This window comes from Hesperophylax consimilis, unplaced genomic scaffold, assembly GCF_061612785.1.
Source record: "Hesperophylax consimilis isolate HC1 unplaced genomic scaffold, BYU_Hcon_1.0 scaffold_189, whole genome shotgun sequence".
Taxonomy (NCBI): domain Eukaryota; kingdom Metazoa; phylum Arthropoda; class Insecta; order Trichoptera; family Limnephilidae; genus Hesperophylax; species Hesperophylax consimilis.
This window is the reverse complement of record NW_028301402.1, coordinates 35,001-40,000: the sequence shown is the minus strand read 5'-3', so window position 1 is coordinate 40,000 and position 5,000 is coordinate 35,001. Positions and strand designations below refer to the sequence as shown.

Here is a 5,000-nt window from a genome sequence, read left to right as displayed (position 1 = left end):
ATTTGATGCCAATAAAATTTTCTGCCAATATAATTTTATGCCAATAAAATTTTAGGCCAATAAAATTTTCTGCCAATAAAATTTGATGCCAATAAAATCTTCTGCCAATATAATTTTATGCCAATAAAAATTTTTTGCCAATACTTATTAGCAAAAAATTGATCTTTGTCAATGGAATTTAAATTTAAAAAAGTAAAATAAATACAAAACAATACAAGAATCAACAGAGATCAAATGGGAAAATAATTCACCGACTCCAGATATTTTCATATCGGAGGGTTCGGCTCGGTAGAACTCCTAACGGGGCCTATAAATAAATCCTACAGATCCCTCAACATAAACATTTAAAAAAATCTTTTGTTATCCTACATGTATTCAAAATGACCGACTTTTGCATCTTTATATATAAATTTTTTGATAGATCTAATACGCCTAAATTTTTAATAAGAGAGCTAGGTATAATGCCGGTAGCCGAAATAACGAATGGTAATATTTTTATAGTCTGAGAATGCCAAATTCTTTTTTTCTCATTTCCTAAATCTGTGTATTTTCTTATTTTTTCACTAACAGATTTTTGAATATTACAGGAATTCGGAATAGCGACATCGATGATATAAGTTATTTTTAAAAATTTTGTCATGTAAAACTATATCGGTTCTATTATGACTAATCGCTCGATCTGTTAGTTATATATTTAGTTAGTTATGTTAGTTATTTATTATTATTATTATTATATCTATGTTAAGTTTTTATTTTTATTTGAAATATGTTCTTATTGTGTAAATTTGAAATAACTACGTACCTCTGTATTAAGTTTTTTTAAACTCACCGGGAACGGTCGGTCGGTATCATCGATTAAATGAAATAATTTAAAATTTCCAAAATGCGAATACGAAAGTAAGTGACGAGAGTAAATTTATTTACCGAGACCGAGCGCCTTGTGCCCGGTTTCGCGAGCCGCCCGAGGCCCGACGGCCCGGCCGCCTGCGCGCCTTCGAGGGGTCGGAGCGGGCGCATCGCGCTCGGCGCCGTCCCGAGCGAGAACGCGACCCGGCACAGCTTTGTGCCCGCCGAGTGTGGCGGGCTCTCGATGCACGGCGTTCGCAAACTGCGGCGGCCTATCGGTCGTGTCGGCGGTGTTATTTGCGAGAAACTACGTGACGCCCGCTTCTGCGCGGCGTTCGCGCTCATGTTTTGACTCTGGAGTTCCGCGCGAGCAGAATTTTCAAAAGCAAAGGCGGAGGATTTTATCCCCGTCTCACTGTTGCCTCGCCAAAGGCGTGCGCTTTCGGTGTACACGTTTTACGAATGGGAATTATAAATCGGACGATAGCGTCGTCGCGGGTGCGGTCTCTCTCTCTCGGGCGGGAGCCGTCCTACGCGCGCTTTCTTCGTTTGAAGCAAAAATTTTCCCGCGGAGCTTTCGTCTAGCGACGGTCGCCGAGCGGGAGAATATAGCGGTACGCATAATGAGCGTGACTCGTGCGGGTGACTCCGTCGCGTGTTCTTTAACGCCGTGTTGTCCGCGCCCTCTACGCGAGGGCGGGCCTCTGTCGTTCGGAGGATTAAAAACCCTCCGACGGTGGTGCAGCTCCCTGGTTGATCCTGCCAGTAATCATATGCTTGTCTCAAAGACTAAGCCATGCAAGTCTCAGTAAAAGCCGAATTAAGGTGAAACCGCGAATGGCTCAATATATCAGTTTTGGTTCCTTAGATCGTACACGGTTACTTGGATAACTGTGGCAATTCTAGAGCTAATACATGCAAACGAGGTTCTGACCGGTAACGGGAGGAATGCTTTTATTAGATCAAAAACCAATCGGCGGCGGGGTTCGCGCCCCGTCCGTCGCCATTCGAGATGACTCTAGATAACTTTGAGCTGATCGCACGGTCTAGCACCGGCGACGCATCTTTCAAATGTCTGCCTTATCAACTGTCGATGGTAGTTTATGCGACTACCATGGTTGTCACGGGTAACGGGGAATCAGGGTTCGATTCCGGAGAGGGAGCCTGAGAAACGGCTACCACATCCACGGAAGGCAGCAGGCGCGCAAATTACCCACTCCCGGCACGGGGAGGTAGTGACGAAAAATAACGATACGGGACTCGTCCGAGGCCTCGTGATCGGAATGATTACACTTTAAATCCTTTAATGAGGATCCATTGGAGGGCAAGTCTGGTGCCAGCAGCCGCGGTAATTCCAGCTCCAATAGCATATACTAAAGTTGTTGCGGTTAAAAAGCTCGTAGTTGAAATTGTGTCCTGCGGTGTCGGTCTACCGAATGCGGTACGACAGGCACGTCTGCGGGGCTTCTCGCCGGTGCGTCCACCGCCGGCGTGTGTCGGTCGGCCTCACGGTCGGCCGCGCACCGAGGCGGGCCGTCGCGGCTGTTTACTTTGAACAAATTAGAGTGCTCAAAGCGGGCTAACACTTGCCTGAATATTGTACGCATGGAATAATAGAATAGGACCTCGGTTCTGTTTTGTTGGCTTTCTGATACCAGAGGTAATGATTAATAGGGACGACTGGGGGCATTCGTATTGAGACGTTAGAGGTGAAATTCTTGGATCGTCGCAAGACGGACTAAAGCGAAAGCATTTGCCAAAGGTGTTTTCATTAATCAAGAACGAAAGTTAGAGGTTCGAAGGCGATTAGATACCGCTGTAGTTCTAACCATAAATGATGCCAGCCAGCGATCCGCCGAAGTTTCATAATTTTAACCCGGTGGGCAGCTCCCGGGAAACCAAAGCTTTCGGGCTCCGGGGGGAGTATGGTTGCAAAGCTGAAACTTAAAGGAATTGACGGAAGGGCACCACCAGGAGTGGAGCCTGCGGCTTAATTCGACTCAACACGGGAAAACTCACCAGGCCCGGACACTGGAAGGATTGACGGATTAACAGCTCTTTCTCGATTCGGTGGGTGGTGGTGCATGGCCGCTCTTAGTTGGTGGAGCGATTTGTCAGGTTAATTCCGGTAACGAACGTAACTCTAGCCTATTAAATAGACGTGCAACCGGTATCACGAGGGTCCGTGTGCGCGCGGCTTCGGCGTTCGCGCGTCGGGGTCGTGCGTTTCGCGGTCTTCACTACCGGCGTACAATGAAAATCTTCTTAGAGGGACCGGCGGTATATATAGCCGCACGAGATTGAGCAATAGCAGGTCTGTGATGCCCTTAGATGTCCTGGGCCGCACGCGCGCTACACTGAAGGGATCAGCGTGTCCTCCTTGGCCTAACGGCCCGGGTAACCCGATGAAACCCCTTCGTGATAGGGATTGGGGTTTGCAATTCTCCCCCATGAACGAGGAATTCCTAGTAAAAGCGAGTCACCAGCTCGCGTTGATTGCGTCCCTGCCCTTTGTACACACCGCCCGTCGCTACTACCGATGGATGATTTGGTGAGGTCTTCGGACTGGTGCGCGGAAGCTCTCACGGGCATCCGACGCGTCGGAAAGTTTGACCGAATTTGATCATTTAGAGGAAGTAAAAGTCGTAACAAGGTTTCCGTAGGTGAACCTGCGGAAGGATCATTTCCTGTGTTTAATGTTTGTGCTTTCCATGATATGAAATATTATTATGAAACAAAACATATTATACATATAAACCATAATCGAACGAATGCTAAATTACTGCGTCGGAGATCGCCCTAGGGCGCCGATGCGAACCGAGAACCGCCGGCGTCGAGCGGAGGAGGGCTCCGTCCTCTATCCGCTCGTCCGGTGAAATTTTACCCGTCGCCGTGAAGGCGGCGGTACAAAATTAATCTTTTTGTCGAATGGAATTATAAACATTTCGAAAACGCAAACCAAATTGTAAAAACCGAAAACTAAAACGTATCTATTTATGTTTGTTTTATCATTATTACCCTGAACGGCGGATCACTCGGCTCGTGGGTCGATGAAGAACGCAGCTAAATGCGCGTCAGAGTGTGAACTGCAGGACACATGAGCATCGACATTTCGAACGCACATTGCGGTCCGAGCAAGACGTAGTTTGTCGACGGACCACTCCTGTTTGAGGGTCGCGCACACAATGCGACCAGACTGTTCTCTCGCCCCCGTCCTCGGACGGGGGCGCGCAGAGCGAGCGTTGCCGGCGTCGCCGGGGCCCGCGCGCGTCGTCTCCTCGGAGACGCGCGCCGGGACCTCGGCGTCCGGTTAAATTTGACGAAGTGCTCTCTCGATGCGCGCGATTTCCGCTTGCGTTATACCAAACGCGGAGGAACGCGTGCGAGCCTTGAGCTAGCGACGACGCTGAAAACTGGGCAGTCTACCGCGCGAGCGGTCGGCTGTCCGGGGCGATCTTCGCGCTCTCGGCCGCGCGCACCTCCGCGGACGCTCGTCGGTTTCGCGCCCGCTTGACAGAGTCTGCACGGGCGAGAATACGCGCACACTGTTGCTTTGCGTACTTCTCGAATTTATAAAATTTTTGTTGTCGACCTCAAATCAGGAGAGATCACCCGCCGAACTTAAGCATATCAGTAAGCGGAGGAAAAGAAACTAACGAGGATTCCCCGAGTAGCGGCGAGCGAAACGGGAAGAGCCCAGCGCTGAATCCTGCGGCCCCGGCGGGCCGCCGGGAAATGTAGCGTTCGGGAGGAGAGTTATACATACACGCGCGGTCATTAGTCACGGCTGCCTGTCCAAGTTCATCTTGAACGGGGCCCGCTTACCCGCAGAGGGTGCCAGGCCCGTGGTGACGGTAGCCGGCCGCGACGGTCTCTCTCCCTAGAGTCGGGTTGCTTGAGAGTGCAGCCCTAAGTGGGTGGTAAACTCCATCTAAGGCTAAATACTACCACGAGACCGATAGCGAACAAGTACCGTGAGGGAAAGTTGAAAAGAACTTTGAAGAGAGAGTTAAAGAGTACGTGAAACCGTTCAGGGGTAAACCTGTGGAACTCAAACGAGCGAACGGGGAGATTCATCGTGTCTTCCGTCGGGGCTCGCGCCTCGCGCAAACCTTCGCCTTCGGCTTTCGGGTCGGGGCGGTGGGTGCGCGGGT

General features: G+C 49.8%; 3 non-coding genes across 3 annotated transcripts in view; all 3 read left to right on the top strand.

Annotated features, from left to right (window-relative positions):
• The first annotated feature begins 1,592 nt into the window (after positions 1–1,592).
• On the top strand, positions 1,593–3,532 carry LOC149408563 (small subunit ribosomal RNA). Its single transcript, XR_016305505.1, has one exon. It is a non-coding gene; the product is annotated as a small subunit ribosomal RNA (ribosomal RNA).
• Positions 3,533–3,861: 329 nt separating this feature from the next.
• Positions 3,862–4,023, top strand: LOC149408562 (5.8S ribosomal RNA). Its single transcript, XR_016305508.1, has one exon. It is a non-coding gene; the product is annotated as a 5.8S ribosomal RNA (ribosomal RNA).
• A 411-nt stretch (positions 4,024–4,434) lies between these two features.
• Positions 4,435–5,000, top strand: part of LOC149408561 (large subunit ribosomal RNA) — a 4,058-nt gene continuing 3,492 nt past the window's right edge. The window contains exon 1 of the ribosomal RNA XR_016305506.1: positions 4,435–5,000. This exon is cut by the window's right edge and continues 3,492 nt beyond it. This is a non-coding gene — a ribosomal RNA (large subunit ribosomal RNA).